We start from the raw sequence: 17343 nt of genomic DNA, 5'->3' as shown, positions 1-17343 counted from the left end.
AGCCATTCGCCATGGGGAGCACCGGTTCTATTTGCGAAGAAAAAGGACAGAAGCATGCTGATGTGCATAGATTACCGCGAGCTGAATAAGGTGACAATAAAGAATAAATACCCGCTACCCCAGATTGACGACTTGTTTGATCAACTCCGAGGAGCGACCGTGTTTTCAAAGATTGATCTGCGGTCCGGGTATCACCAGCTTAAGGTACGGGAAGAGGATATTCCTAAGATAGCTTTTAGAACTCGTTATGGACATTACGAGTTTCTAGTTATGTCTTTTGGTCTTACCAACGCTCCAGCCGCATTTATGGATTTAATGAATAGGGTCTTCAAGGATTATTTTGATAAATTCGTCATAGTGTTCATCGACGATATCTTGGTGTACTCAAAGGACGAAGCTGAGCATGAGAAACATTTAAGGATGACCTTGTTACGACTAAAGGAGCATCAACTTTACGCCAGAATATTTACTTAACTAGCTAGATAGTAGTAGTGGTATAGTTAGTATTAGTTAGTAGCATGTTAGTTACCATGGATTTTGGTTCAAGTCGAGACTTAGTTGGAGACTCAAGCAACAGTTATGGATTTTATAAGTTTAACCTATAGTTTATAAATATTAATTATAACATAATGTTTGATTAATATTGCTGGTCTTAGATATATTATTATTATAACCTAAGGTTTATATAGAGTCAATAATAGCATGACACTTGTCATAATCATGATTATCAAGGATTTAAGCATTTAGAATGGATAATTCAATAATAGAAGAATCTAGAAGCTCTAGAACCTTCCAGAAGCTGTTAGGATCATATTATGTCTCAGTCAAAGCTGTTTATTCAATTCTAATTATCCTAAATTAGTGCAAAAACGCATTTAAAATATCTATGTATGCCAATATATCGCAGCATAGAGGTCGATATATCGCCTAATGGAAGATACGAAAAAACACGTTGACTTTGCACAAACGTACGAACAAAGGCTCGAGATTAGGGCAGAGCCGATTTATCACCATAGGGGGTGATATATCGCCCTTAGTATAGTTTTTTTGAAACTTTGGGTTTTTGATTTTTAAAAATATCCTTAACCACTTAGACCTGCCTTTGACTTATTTTGACCGAGTTCTGGCCGGCTGTTGAACGAAAATTCAATTCTTTTTCATTTTGTTTAATCATTTATTTATTCAAATTAAAATGGGTTAGTTTCACTCCTTGAACTCTATAAATAGGATCTAGTGCTCAGCCATTTTCTTCATTCTTCAAGTACTTGATCAGAGCTTCCAAGGTGCTAGTGTTAGTATAGAGAGATACACTTGGGTTTGAGATAAAAGCTTTATCATTATAAGCTTTCTAAACACTTGGGAAGTGAGATATATTGTGATTTCAGTATTGGGGTTTAGATCATTCTATAAGATCAACCAAGGTATTCCAATTCTTAAGTTCAGTTCTTTATAATCCTTTAGTTTTCTTTAGTTTCTTTTATTTAGATCCTAACTCTTGTTTATGATTCTTGATTAAGTATTTAAGTTCTTGAAACTTAAGGACCTTCTTGGTAATTTTCTTCTTGATGGTTTAGTTTTCATATTCATCTTTATTGTAGAGATTCTCACCTTTTCTACTGTTGGTTTATAGGAGTATTCTAATCCCGTTCTTGTTCTCAAATATTCCGGCTTTTGGTAAGGAAAATATGATAGATTTTATGTGCTTATATGTTATATTTATATTATGATATGTTTATGCTATGATATGTATATGATTTTAGTTCTTGGGTATATAATTTGTTTAGATAACAAGCATATAACTTGTTTAGACAACAAGTCCCAAGAGTATATTCCTTGGGCATATGATTTGTTCAGATAACAAGCCCCATAAATTTATATGATTTGTTTGGATAACAAGCCCCGTAAATCTATGGGCATATTTGCCTAGCTAGCAAGCCCCAAGAAGAATGATGGCCATTATGATATATGTTTTTTTTATATAGTCCTATGTTTTATAGTGTATGTTTATATTATAGTCTTATGATTTATGATGTATGTTTTTAGTAGATTTTCCTTGCTGGGCATTAGACTCATTCCTTTATTTTTAGTGTGATGCATGAAAATGATATGGAAGGCGGAATGATTCTTGGTAGTTTGGCTTGTGTGTTGAGGATGAATGGAATGAGTGGACTGCGTGTCGATCGAGGATGACGTTTATTTTAGTCTTTTGAATTATGTTTCTTTTGTAGTTCCGCATTTAGTTTTTTTAACAATTAAATCTAAGTTATGTTTTATGTTTTTCTTTTAAACAATGGGTACCCATGCCATATATTTCTATTGTTATGTATTTGATACAATATTTTAAGTTTTAATAAAGTTATATTATTTCTTATATATCTTTCCCAAAATAGTATCCATGTCTAGTAGTTTTAATGGTTTAAGATCTTAGAAATAGTTGAGTCATTACATAATAATAATGATAATAGACAAAAATCTAACATTCCATTTTAAAATCCATTTTAAAATGTTTAATTAATTAATTAAAAATAAAATTAAAAACCAATATCTGATAACATCAGATGTGCCACACGCATAAAGCAGTCCAAGCCCTATGCGTGTGGCCTATCCATGAAAAATGAGATTTTGATTTTTTTTCTTCATGTTTTTTTATTTTAATTAATTAATAATTAGATATCTAAATAAAGTATCATCTTTTTAAGAAAAAAAAGAACATCTTAAATTTCAAAATTCAAAATTTGAATTTCCATTATCATCTTATTATTAATTAAATAAATATAATAATCAAAATCAATTTTGACTATCCATATTTATTTATTCACACTTAAATAAAATAATTGATTAGAGTTAATTTTTTTTTCTACACAATTTCGACACAATTGATTGGAGTTAATTGATTAGAGTTGCACAAATGCACTAATAAATTGTGGAACTTCAATTATCACATAATTGCACATTTATCCCCTAAAATAAATATTCTCTCAAATAACTCATTCACAATTTAACTCTTGTATCAACTCTTGCCTTGATTAGTGTCGATAGAGTCGCCCTGGGGACCTATGGACCAATAATTCCAAGCTCCAATAAATAAAAAATTATTAACCAAAACTCTTTGAATCAATAATCATATTTATTAATCTCATGATTATTCCACTATAAATATGAGACTGAACTCTTGAGAATTAAAAACATATATTTACTAAGTACTTTATTGTAACCATAAAGTGTCCATTGATATAATCATTACATACAAAATAATCCTCTATTGATGATTCATAATTAAATTAGAATAAAATTACAGTTTTACCCATTTAAATATATCTTGATTCCTAGTGTACCATTGACTTTAATAGTGAAGGTTAATTCATAATCTGATTATGAATTTGACGTCAATAACATTTTCAGTTCCAAAAGCCAACCCAATAGGGAACCATCATTCAATCTATAAGAAAGTATAGATTCCATATCGGTTAAGCAATGTCCCCAGCCATATACATCATTGAGTCCCCAAAATAATAGTTCGTAGCCTGATCATTTTGACAAACCGTAACGCATGAATCAAAGGATCAAGTGACATATATAGGAGTTCATAGTAACTTCATGATTAAGATCAGTTTGTATATGATCATCAGTTGATGTGTTTTATAATACTACGAAACAGTATTTAAATAGGTATTATTAAATCACATCTGGTCCAGTTCTACATACTCTCAGCATCCAAAGTACCTCCACTAAAGTGTCCTACTACACTAGTAACCCGGATCTAGGTCACATGTATTCATAATACTAGTGGACCGTACTAGCAGTAATTAATCTAAAGATTCCATAACTTTATTTTACTACGAACCATTTAAGTCCATTATCTCAATCTCGATCCTCTCATACCAATATGTGATTGAGACCACATAGATGAACTTGAGAGTTTTATGATATTTACTTAATATTATTAGCAATAATATAGTACATAAGCTACATATATACACCAATTCAATTCATTTATTTATTTATTTCATTAAAACAATTATATACTACAATTGCTTTAAGGGCACAGTTCCCAACATGCAGGTCGTACCACACTAGTCAAATCAGTGACCATGAACATGCAAATTTACACTATGTCCACATGCCATATACCTCTAACAAACTGCAGAGAAATGGGTGTGGCAGTCCGCAAATTTCAGTGGACGGAAAAACTTGATGGGGAATGTTACAAAGCATCCAAGGCTTGGGATATTCTTTGCAAACCTAAGGCCTCGAGAGGTCTAGGATTCAAAAGATTTGAGGACACTAATCGGTCCATTCTGTTAGGAGTGTGTCCTAAAAGCATGTAAAGACATTTGTTTTTTCTGTGAATAAATAAATACAATGGTTTATTATTATTGTCATATTTAGATTGTTAAATTATTGTTTGAATAATTTTGTAAATATCAGAAAAATTCCATATTCATTATTGAGGATGTGATCTTGTATTAGTACGAGAGAATTAAGATCACATGAATGAATAAAAATGGTCAACAACGACAAATTAAAGTTATGGAATTCTTTAATTGGAGTTGTAAGTACGGTTTACTGAGTATCATAATGATACAAATAATCTAGATTCGGATTATTGATGTGGTAAGACATCTCAGTAAATGTGCTTTATATAATATGATTATATATGACATGGATCGATGTGAATTAAAGTCTTTATCCAAAAACCATTTAACAATAAAGACTTGTAATTCATATCATAACAGATGATCATTTATAGATCAACCTAAATCCTGAGTGTTCATGAACTCCTGTTCATGTTTATTAAATCTTTTGATTCACTCGTTAAGGTCTCTTCAAAGAATGAGGCTAATGACTTTTGTTTTGGAGATTTAATATCATGGATGGCTGGGAACATGTATCAACAACACGGAATCTAATCTTTCCTAACGGATCGTATATTAGTTCCCTTAAGGGTTAATTCTGGAACTGAATAATTTTGAGCTCAAATCTATAATTAGATTATAGATTAATTATTCACTAGGGAATTAATGGTACTTAAGGAATAAGAAATAAATTAGAAAGGTTAAATGGTAATTCTTCCATTCTAATTTATGAACTAATTAATTAGAGGGTTGAACTATTGTAATATGGTTATATCAATGGACGACTTAAGAAATTTTTTTATGTAAAAGTATATCTATAACATAAAGAGTGCAATTCTGAATTTATAGTGGAGTAATATCAGAATTAATAAATTAACTATTATAATTAAAGAGTTTAATTATTTAGTTTTAATTTATTGGAGCTTAATGTTATAGGTCCATGGTCCCCAGAATGGCTCAAACAATCACTGTCAAAGGCAAATACAAAAATGGGTAAAAAGGACTTATGTGATAAGTAAAATATTTTTCTATGTATCAAACATAATTATTGTTTAATTATGTGTAATTAATTAATTAAGAATTAATTAATTATTTGATTTAACAAAAATATAATTAATTTTGAATTAATTTATTTTTGGGATTTTTGGTATTTAAATAATAATAAAAATTGGGAAAAATCACATGCATGCACATGCATGTGGTACACGTGTGGCACAGTGCACATGCACTGTGCTACACGCATAAGAGATAGACTTGGTCTCTTGATTCCACAATTTTAGTTATTTAATTATTAAATAAATAATGAGATATTTTGATTTGATTTAAATATTATTATTTAAACAAAAATCTGATAACTGATCAGTTATTTTGAATTTGTTTAAAATAACAAATATTTTAATATATTGTATATTATTAAATATTGGATATCAGTTTTCACAGAACGTAAGTTTTCAGGGATAGAAAAATATATCTAGGATTCTCTCAGAGAAAAAGATCAATGACAAAACAAAGGTCATTGTTCTTCACAAAACCTAGGTCCAAACTTTATCAGTCTCATGTGTTGAGAATATCTGATAAATAGTTATTGCCTATTATTTGTATAGCGAGCCCACACTCGTTCTTTGGGTGACTGAGAACATTTTGGAAGATCTTGGTGTGAGATCTCAAGGATTCAGCCATACGAAAAGATAGCAGCAAGGAAGGACCTGAGGTAATGTTTCTATTCTTGTCCTTGATTCAATATATATATGAGTGTGAAGAAGTAGATCTAGAAATCTTATGAGATTAATCTGACAATTTGATTGTTGTTCCGCTGCGCATAATCTCTGATTTGATCAATAAAAACCAACACCTTCTTGCAAAACTGGCTTGGAGTATAGCCTTTAATGAAGACAAACCATGGGTACAATGTGTAACCCAAAAATATTGCCTTCGTCAATCTTTTTGGGCAGTTAGCAGCCAGCCAACGAATTCCCCAACGTGGAGTGGTATCTTAGAGGCCCGAGGAATAATATAAAGAGGAAGCCTCTCCCTTGCATGTGCAGGCTCATCAATTGATATATGGCACCAACTGTGGATCCCGAAGCTGACTTATAGGGAAAGCAAGGATAAAATGGAGGGGTGCAGAGTAAACAACCTGACCATTGAAACGTTGGATGATCTCTCCATGAGCAATAGTGAATGGAACCACAACTTGGTCATGCGTACCTTTGGAGAAGAAAGGGACAAAGAATTCTGAATATTGAAAGACTACCCCAACATCAACAAGACAAACTCATTTGTATAACAACAACCACTGGGAAATTCTCTGTAAAGTCTGCCTATTTGGAGGATCAAAAGCACAGATTCAACTTTGTTGACTGTCGTAATTGCCTAGCGAGACTCTACGCCGAAAGTTAAAAACTGTAGGCATAGAGACCAACGCCAACAGCTAATAACTGTCACCGTTGCTTTTGACTGTCGCTATTGACCCCAACGCCAATAGTTAATTTGAGACCAATGCTGACAGTTAAAATGTGTCGCTATTGATCCCAATGCCGACAGTTAATTCGAGACCAATGTTGACAATTAAAATGTGTCGTTATTGACCCCAACGCCGATAGTTAATTCAAGACCAATGCCGATAGTTAAAATGTGTCGCTATTGACCCCAGCGCCGACAGTTAAAAAGTGTCGCTATTGACCCAAACGCCGACATTTAATAAAAGTCTAATGCCGATAGTCATAAAATCTCGCCAAAATTTAAATAAAAATTCTAAAATTATAATTAATGAATAGTATAATTTTAAAAATAAACTAAATTATGTAAATATATATTTATAAAAATTATGTATTTATTAAAAACTTTTAAAACTAGATTTTTTTTGTTTCTAAATTTTTCATATTATTAACTTTTGTATTTATAATAATTTTTATATCAAAATTTAAATTTATTATTCTTTAATATATTTATAAAATTAACTATATTATTCTTTAACATATTTATAAAATTTATATTAGTTAAAAAAGAGTTGTTTTATTAATTGGAACATTATTGTAAGAAAACTAATGAATAGTATAATTTTAAAAATAAACTAAATTATGTAAATATATATTTATAAAAATTATGTATTTATTAAAGACTTTTAAAATTAGATTTTTTTTGTTTCTAAATTTGTCATATTATTAACTTTTGTATTTATAATAATTTTATATCAAAATTTAAATTTATTATTCTTTAACATATTTATAAAATTAACTATATTATTCTTTAACATATTTATAAAATTTGTATTAGTTAAAAAAGAGTTGTTTTATTAATTGGAAAATTATTGTAAGAAAATTAATGAATATTATTATTTTAAAAATAAACTAAATTATGTAAATATATATTTATAAAAATTATGTATTTATTAAGAACTTTTAAAACTAGATTTTTTTTTTGTTTCTAAATTTTTCATATTATTAATTTTTGTATTTATAATAATTTTTATATCAAAATTTAAATTTATTATTCTTTAACATATTTATAAAATTAACTATAATATTAACTATATTATTCTTTAACATATTTATAAACTTTGTATTAGTTAAAAAAGAATTGTTTTATTAATTGGAAAAATATTGTAAAAAAAATAATGAATAGTATAATTTTAAAAATAAACTAAATTATGTAAATATATATATAATGATAAAAATTATGTATTTGTTAAAAAGTTTTAAAACTAGATTTTTTTTTGTTTCTAAATTTTTAATATTATTAATTTTTTTATTTAAAATTTAAATTAGTTATGATATAAAGAATAATATACTTAATTTTAATTTAATTATATCATTCTTTATCATATTGATAAAATTAGTATTAATTGAAATTGATTTATTCTATTGATTGGTTAAATATTATAAAATAAATTAAAAATTTCTATAAATTTATTAGTTGTAATTTTTTTATTTTATAAATTAAAAATAGAAAAATTAAAGATTAAAAAAATTGCCCAAATCAAAAAAGCCCCAAGCCCATCATTTTGGGATAACCTCATTTTTCCCTCTCAAACCCTCACCTCGCGGCTCCTCTTTCACTCAGCCGCACACAGTCTCTCACTTTCTCGCTTTCTCTCTCGACAACACCTGAGAAGCTTGGGATAAAAACAATTTGGGGATTCAAATTGGGGCTCTAGGGTTCATTTCTCATCAGCCACAAAATTGAAGAAGAAGAAAAGTAAGGAGAGAGGCGCGCAACTGAAGAGCTCCTGTTGACGGCGCAGCAGGGTTGGGCAGGCTCCTGTTCTCAGCCATCTCTCTTTCTCGTTGGGGTTCAACGGAGTGAGGCTTGGCATATATGGCTGAGCTCATCTTCCTAGTGAGGCTCAGTGAAGGGTGATGCATGGACGCTTTTGTTGGGGTTCAGAGAAACAAGGCTCGGCACTTGGTTGGTTTTCTTTTAATCTTTGAAATTATATCATCTTGTTCTAAATCCTAAATATGCTTCTCCGGTATTGATTATTGTTTGAGGCTTTTTTTTGTGAAATGGGTAGTTTAGGATTTGAAATGATACTTTTGTAATGTCGTTTAGAGTTGTGCAACTATTTCACTCGTATGATTGAATGACATGCTCTTCAATATTCTTGCATGCCATCTGTTTGATGAATTTCCTGACTTAGTAATCATAACTTTTGTCCTTATAATCCTTAAAAAAGATTCTAAAATCTATGAAGTTTTCTTGGAGTTATTGTTGGATTCACGATTCTATTCAAAAGAGTCAATATTATGTGACTAAAATATAGTCCCTCACCATCTCATATTTATGGTATTAAGCTTTGAGCTATTTTCTAATTAGTTTAGAAGAGAAACAATTTCTATATGATTTTAACATGCCCTTGGAGTGCCATTGGTATATTTGTGCAAAAAAATTATGTTTTCTATTTAGTACAACTTGTCATATAATGTTGTGTGTATATATTGTAATAAGAATCATGATGTTATTTATCACCATCAAATACAATGAAACTCATTGCACAAATCTGAGTTTCTTAAAGCACTCACATAAATAGGTAACTGGTTTTTTTTTCTTTTTATTCATTTATAAATTAAGATCGTCTCTTTCTAGTGTTTTTTTTTAATTACTGTTAATCATTGTCTTTGGTTTCATTATTTTAATATATTTATATATGTGTGTGTGTGAATGTTTCTATATTGCTGTGTTGGTATAGTGGTATCTGAGTTGTGCCTTATTTTTGGGTGAAGTTTATGGGAATTTGGCAGTTGCGAACTTCAAGTTTTAATATCCTTCATTTATTAGACTGATATGTGTATATAAATTTTTAAGTGACTAGATATTTAACTCTAGTATATAACTGATTTATTATTTATACACACAAATATGATGGTAATTATGTATGTATAATGATAATAGAGTAATTTTTTTTGTTTTTGGTATTACAGATTTATGTATAACATAAGGCTTGTGTAAACCCAAAGGCTCTATTCATTTTACCTCTGCCTCTTTCGTTGACTACTTTTGCTAACTAGTTTTGAGCTGGTTGTAATGATAAGTATCTTTTATATGTCAAGCAATAGGTCATCTCAACAACAGTAGAAATGACCTGGTTTTTTCATGGTAATTTAGGGGTATTATAATACCAGAAAAAAGAGGAGACCTATTTTCTGTTTCTTAGTATTTATGATTTTTTTTTTTTGCAAATATGATGAAGAAATTGAAGATCATTATCTATTTCCTATTTGTTTCTTTGAATTTTGGTGGTTTTTATTAGATGATGCTATATATTAAAAATAAAATAATGTTGATGAGAATGAATGAGAAGATTATTTATGAATAATAATATTAGTAGGTTTGATCTCTTTTTCACATTTTTAAGAGCTTTTAACTATGCTTTAAATTTCTAGAATTGGTTTCCGTGTTGATTTAGGTCTTGTTAGTTGTCTATTTATGTGTAATATAATTTATCAAATTGTTGATGAAATAACAAATTGTTTTGATTGTCTCTTTCTATCTGTTAAACAATTTTTCTCTCCAAATTCCACTGATTCTATCAACTATTCTCCATCTGTAGCAGATATGTGAACAAGTTTTAGCCTTACACTAGGTTTCTAATTTTTGTTGCATATAAATATATTCATATTAATATATGTGTTCTAAACTAAACATTGCTCATTGTTGGTGTTACAACGTGCTTAAATACTCTTAATATTTATTCTTGTTACTTGACTACTCTAACTTATGAAATGTTCCATGTTCAGAGAAATCTTTGAACATTTTACTCTTTTTTCTTATAGCTTTTCTTATAGCCTTTGTTTTTATCTTGCAACTAAGATGGAATCTGCCATATTTTTATTGATATTTGCTAAACATGGATATTGCAAAGCAAATTGTCTTGGATGCAATGTTGGATTATCCAGCAACTTGTTATGCCATGGTAATCCATTATACATGAATTCTTTTTTATTTTTTTTGCTTGAAGAGCCAACTCGTATTTGGAAAACATTTCTGCAATATTTGATTATGTTTTTTGTGGGAATGCAAAGCAATAAAAGCTTAACTCTGTCCGATCCTTTTTGTTTTTGTTTAGTATTGCTAATTTATTTTATTTTTCAATAGAAATGTAGAAATTTTGGTCTTTTATGTTTGAGGCTATCCAGTTTGATAAGAAAACTACAACTTCTTTTATATAAATCATTTTTGTGACTGAAAACCAGTCATTCTTTTTATATTTTCTGCAACCTCAAGTTTTTTATTTATTTTAGTTTTGGTTTGACTTTAATGGTGTTTATTCTGTATTGTAGGCTAAAACTCTACTTGGATATTTAAGAGAACCAGGACAATTATATAAGAGAACCAAGGCAACAAGAAATTATTCTTCAAGTTGTTGGGTATTATTTTCTTTCTTGTTTGTAAGAATTATGTACAATGAGGTTTTTATTTATGTATATTGTTTTGTTGTGTTCTAACATTGTATGTAATAGATAGATTAATTTCAATTGTAAAAGTTAAATTTTTTAAAAAAGAAGACAATTAAATTGTTAATATAATTAGCTCCTTGTAAAAATTTTGTTATTATAATCTATAAGTTTTTAGATTTGTATACAAAAGTTTCATTTAAATCATAATTTTTAATTTAAAATAAATATATATTAATTTTTTAAAAATTAAAAATATAATTTTTAAAGGCACGCATTGCACGTCCTAAAAAAATTTGTCGGCGTTGCCAGCAACGGCGACACCTAATAACTGTCGGCGTAGCCAGCAACAGCAACACTTAATAACTGTCGGCGTAGCCAGCAACGACGACACCTAATAACTGTTGGCTTAGCTACCCCTACGCTGGAATAGGCAAATACGACAGTTAGTTGACTGTCGTCATTGCTCAATAGCGACAGTTAAAAATTGTCGGGCAATCCTATTTTTGTAGTAGTGAAACCAATCTGGAGGAAGATATGGGCACCAGTCATCCACATGAGGCTTAGTCTTTTCCTCTGGGGTGTCCTCTCTGATGCTCTCCCAACAAGGCAGAATTTGGACTTCGTTTGTGACAAGCAAGGCCTATTCTGTCATGACCACCTCGAGACCACCTTCCACATTTTCAAGGAATGCCCCCTTGCTAGAGCTGTGTGGTTTGGAGGTCCGTATGCATTGACAACTTCAAACATACAAGCGATCTCCTTGCTGGAATTTATTGAAGAGGCCTCCAAGAACTTTAAAGGTACTGATTTACGAAGACACTGCTAGAAGCTACGTTTGATAAGCATATCAAGGAAATGAGATTGGTAGAAGTAAAACATTAGTTTCAATTAGTGTAAGTGGGAGTTTTTTGGGGGTTTTATGCCCTAATTAAAACTCAATTTCTTTGTAATCTCACTTTATTATCAATAAAAGAATAGAAATCAATTTTTGACATAGTCAATCACTTTGCTCACATGTTTTATTTTCATGATTATTTGTTTAATACAAACTTCTATTAAATTCTGAGCATATAGCTAATCATATTTATAGTGACGTAATCACAGTGAAATATAAATATGATTATATGTTCAAAATAAGTTAATCCTAAGATTGGTCAGTGCACAAGATTTATATTGACTTGCCAATCCACGATATGATCTACTTACACATCGCAGTGTTATGTTCTTTCTAGAACATTAGCAAAGTAGATAAGATTGGATGTATTTGTTACATCGGAATTGACCAATATTGACAGTAGAAAGGATAAGTAAACATACCTATAACACCTCAATTTGCTAATAAGGTTTAGGACCTTGATTAGCGTGCCTGGAGGGAAATAAGTGAATTAACATGATAATATATGAATTTAAATGAGTATGTGATTAGAATGCATGTTTAGGTGGTATAAATATGCATGTGGACCCCGTTTGTATGATAGGGGTAAATTGGTAATTTTAGCCCGATGAGGGCATAAATGTGATAATTGTATTATATGATTTGTACCACGTGTGAGTGGTTATATGATGGTGATGCACGTGCCGAGACGGTTCTAGGGAGCTAATTAGTTCAAAAGTCACAACGGGATTTTAATACCCAGCTTGGGAGGAGCCTAGGGGTATTTTGAGAATTTTGTAAATTTGAGAATTAGTGGTTAATGGTTAATGGTAATTGAGTAACTTGAGTAACCATTGATAGTTATTAAGAGTAACAAGTTTAGATGGGAAAATGGTAGAATTGTAAGAAAGGTGAAATTACAAAAATGCCCTTGAGGTTTAGTTAGGAAAATATTTTTTATGGAGGGGTAGAGTGGTCATTTGGAAAGGGTTAGATAAACTTCAGCTAAAGGAAAGGGTGAATTACGTATTACACTTGGTCATAGATGGTTTATGCTGGAATTTGGAAGTGAAAGCTAGAAGAAAAGAGAAGAAAAAGAAGAAAGCTGAATTTGAAACCTAGGAGGAGAATCAAGGGGTTTAAGGGAACCAAAATAAAGTTTAAGCTAGGATTATTCAGAGGTAAGAGTTATGCTCTGTTTTGTTTAAATTTAAGTTTGATTTTCAGAGATTAAGTGTGGGAATTTAAAGGAAATATGGCTGGTTTGGTTTGGAAAATTCAGTTGGATAATCAAGGGGGAAGTGGCATGAAGCTGGGATTGAGGAGAATTCAAGCTAAATTCTTGATTGAGGTAAGAGTTTTTATTTTGTTTGAATTTCGTATCTGGTGTGGTTAAAGATTTTAGAGGCATGGTTTATATTTTTCAAGCTCTGGTTTACGTCTTAGAAGCCATGGTTGGAGTTTCTGAAATCTGAAACTCAAAGTGTGGATTTTGGGTGTGATTGTGTAATTGAGCTTGTTTTTTTTATGTTTATAGGTTGTTAAATGGGTTATTTGGGGTTTTAAATTGATTTTGGGGTTTAGGTATTTGTTTGGGTTGAATTGGAAGTGTTTTGGCTTGGGAAAAATGCAGGGGAAAACCCAGAATTCTGGGTTCGCGTAGGGGCGCCGCGGCCCTGTTCTTTGGTGCCGCGGCGCAGGCATGCATCAGGATCAGGAGAGGGTTCTGGGCGCCGCGGCCCTTGATGGGGAGTGCCACGGCCCTAGGCAATTTCTGAGAGTGTAATTTTGCATTTTTAGGGCTTTTTCCCAGGGGCTCGGGGGATGTCTCCGTTACATTGTTTTAGGAAATTAGAGGTCCCGAGAGTACAGGATTGGTCCCGGGAAGTGGTGTTGGATTGGTTATTATTAAAGGATGTTTTATATGTGTTGTGACTAGGTCTTCGGGGAGGCTCGGGTTAGAGGATCGTGCTCATGGCTTTGGTGCATTGTGAAGCTCAGGATACAGGTAAGAAAACTGTAGCACCCGTAGAGGAGGGCTTGGGCCCATAGTGTTATTGCAGGGCACGACCCTAGATTGCATTATTGTTAGGGTGTAGCCTTGATTGAATTGTTAGATGCTTGAATGCTGTTTAAGTATGCTATATGTGTGGATATAGTAGAATGAACGGCAAAGGAGCCGAGAACGGCGAGGGGCCGAGAACGGTGAAGGCCAAGAACGGCAGTGGGGCCGGGAATATCACTTAGCACATGGAGTGCTTATGGTTAGGGTGTGACCCCAATGGATACATGGGATATCCTTATGGTGTGGACCGAGAACCCAGGCTTTGGTAACGCTTCTGGGACGGCATGACGTATATGTGTGTTTAAATCTTATGGACTGTCTATTTATCTGTGAGCTATCTGCTATAGTGGTTGTATGATATGCATATGTTATGTGCTGTGTGAGTTTTCTTGCTGGGCTTCGGCTCACGGGTGCTCTGTGTTGCAGGTAAGGGCAAGGAAAAAGTCAACTAGCCATGAGTACGGAGAGCGTGGGGCGGCGCGTACATGTTTGGCCTGCCCGACTACTTTGGTTGGGGCATTTTGAGAAATGGCTGTATTAAACTATGTTTTTGATAATTAGTCATCTTTAAACCTATTTTGAATTGTAAATATTTTACAAACCATGTTTTGGGATCTCAAATGTTAAACTCTTGGAACTTTTAATGAGATAGAGTACTTTTAAAGATTACAGCCTTGACTTTCTGTTTAATCACACTTTTGTTCTAAAAACCTCGTTTAGCGAGTCAATTGCACATTTTAAACACACTTAGTAACGGCTCTAAGGTAGTAGGGCGTTACAATACCATTATTATCTATTCTAGTCATATAATATAGTTGACCATATGTTAATTCAATCTCAATTCCGAATGGTTAGTATTCTAACTGATTATATTATTTGAGTTCTTTGACTTGTTCGTTACCAGCTTATCCTACAGACTAGCCCATACTTACATCTTGGGAACTCGGTAGTATAATTGAGTGGGAGTATTAATATGAACATCTATAACTTTTGATGAAGAAGTGAAATGATGGTTTCCTTTTAGTTTGGTTCAAGGTGCTAAATGATAGAGATCTTATTTCAGTAATTAATATTAGTTTATTGAAATATCATTTACAAGGAATAAGTGTTTTAAGGATAAAATACAATGAGGGGTAAAACAATATTTTAGTCGCATCTCATTGTAGACCATCTATAGAGGATTGAGTGACAATTATGGTTGCAACAATGGATAATTAATAATGTATCTATATTTGTTATAAAGCGATCTATAAATTCAAGAGTGCAATTTTGAGTCTTTAGTTGAGTCACGAGGAATTAATATGTTAGTAAATTTATTTGTTAAATTTATGATAACTTATTGGAGCTTGATTTCATAGGTCATGGTCCCCACTGTTCCTTGGATAAAATCATCTAGATAGTCCCAATTAATTATCAATTAGAATTATCAAAGTTGACCATGTCAATTTTGGATAGTTTCACAGAGTTGTGTAATTTAGAGGAGAAAAGAGAAATTATGGAAGATTTATTAATTAAGATAAATTGGTGTCTAAATTAATAAATAAGTTTAAATCAAGGTTCAAATTAAAAATATTAATTTGATAAATGATTTAAATAATTAATCAATAGAAAATAATACGGGTGATTTTAAGTCCAACGAGCTTATAATTAAAAGGGAAATTTCACGGGCCTATGGCCCATGATAATTTCGACCTAGGGTTGATAATTAGCTATTATTTTATTTATTTTTTAATTAAATAAGTAACCTAATTGAGCCTATAAAAGGAATGCTAAGTGAGAGTTGAAAACATATGTTTTTGGGATTACAGAAAGGCTATCTGACAGAAAAACAGAAGATCTATTCTTGATGCTCTAGGTTTTAGATTCTCTCTACAGCATAAGTCCTTTTCTAACCCTCAATATTATTTTCTCTTCTTCTCTCTGTATCTATCTCATGTGTTGAGAATTGCCCACTCCAGTCTAGGTGATTCTAAGGATACTTTGGAAGGTTGTGAAGAAAATTGAAGAACGGTTTAGTTTCTTGGTGATACCCTGCGATAGAAAGGATACGAGGGTTAGAGAAACTGAAGGAATGACTCAATCGTTCTGCTGCATAACAATGTAAGTGTTCTTATCATTATCTCTGTATGAATTCAATTTTAGAAACATGTTCTAGGTTTTCTTATATTAATATGTTTAATATACCATTTACATGAAAATAAACAAGATCCCGAATAAGTTTTCCCATCAACTAGCATCAGAGCCTTTGGTAATCTTTATTTTTATGCATGAACATGGTAAAATTGAATTATTTGATGTGTTGAGTAATTGGATGGATTTCATGATTTCTATGATGCATATTGAATTTTATGTGATTATTAGTATATTTGGGTTATTTTGTTGCGTTTTTTTGCAAATAATTTTTATATAAATGTTTTATTTGATGTAAAACATGGTAAAAATTATTTAGAAAACGCTTTTGAGTTGAAAATTACACAAATTTTATTAAAAAAAAAATCGGGTAGTGGCCGCAGCCACCAATTTGACTCGAAGACAAGTACCAGGAAATAGAGTCTAAGTACTCTTAATTTGTTTGAGATCTTGTAAATGTGCCATTGGACTTTAGGCCCATGAGGTGCAAGTGGATCTATAAGAAGAAGAGAGGAGCTGATGGAAAGGTCAAGACAATAAAGGCTTGATTCGTGGCAGAGAGAGAAAGTTGACTTAGAGAAAAAAAATTCTCCGGTAGCCTTGTCAAAATTCATTTAGTATACTCTTATCCATAGCCACAACTCTTGATTAAGAGGTAAGGCAAATGGACATCAAATAAGAATTTTTAATGGTTATCTTGATGAGACCATTTACATGGATTAATCAGAAGGATTTAAAGTAGTTGGACAAGAAAGTTGGCAAGCTGAGTAGGTCAATCTATGGACTTAAACAAGCTTCGCGCTCCTGGAACTTAAGGTTAAATGGAAACATTAAGACCTATGGTTTTGAACAAAAAGTAGTTGACCCTTGTGTTTGAAAACTTAGGGAAAAATACATTGTGGTGTTCTTAATCCTTTATGTAGATGATATCTTATTCATTGGAAACAATGTCAAGAAATGATCAAACATAAAGAACTGGCTGGAAACAAAATTCCAGATTTCATTGTAGCAAGTCATGTTCTT

At 31.4% G+C, this 17343-nt stretch overlaps 1 long non-coding RNA gene across 1 annotated transcript; it reads left to right on the top strand.

Annotated features, from left to right (window-relative positions):
- Window positions 1-8354: 8354 nt before the first annotated feature.
- LOC133830334 (uncharacterized) lies at window positions 8355-11440 on the top strand. Its single transcript, XR_009891998.1, has 2 exons — window positions 8355-8762; window positions 11135-11440. It is a non-coding gene; the product is annotated as an uncharacterized LOC133830334 (long non-coding RNA).
- Window positions 11441-17343: the final 5903 nt, after the last annotated feature.

This window comes from Humulus lupulus, chromosome 4, assembly GCF_963169125.1.
Source record: "Humulus lupulus chromosome 4, drHumLupu1.1, whole genome shotgun sequence".
Lineage (NCBI taxonomy): Eukaryota > Viridiplantae > Streptophyta > Magnoliopsida > Rosales > Cannabaceae > Humulus > Humulus lupulus.
This window is presented reverse-complemented; position numbering and strand designations above follow the sequence as displayed.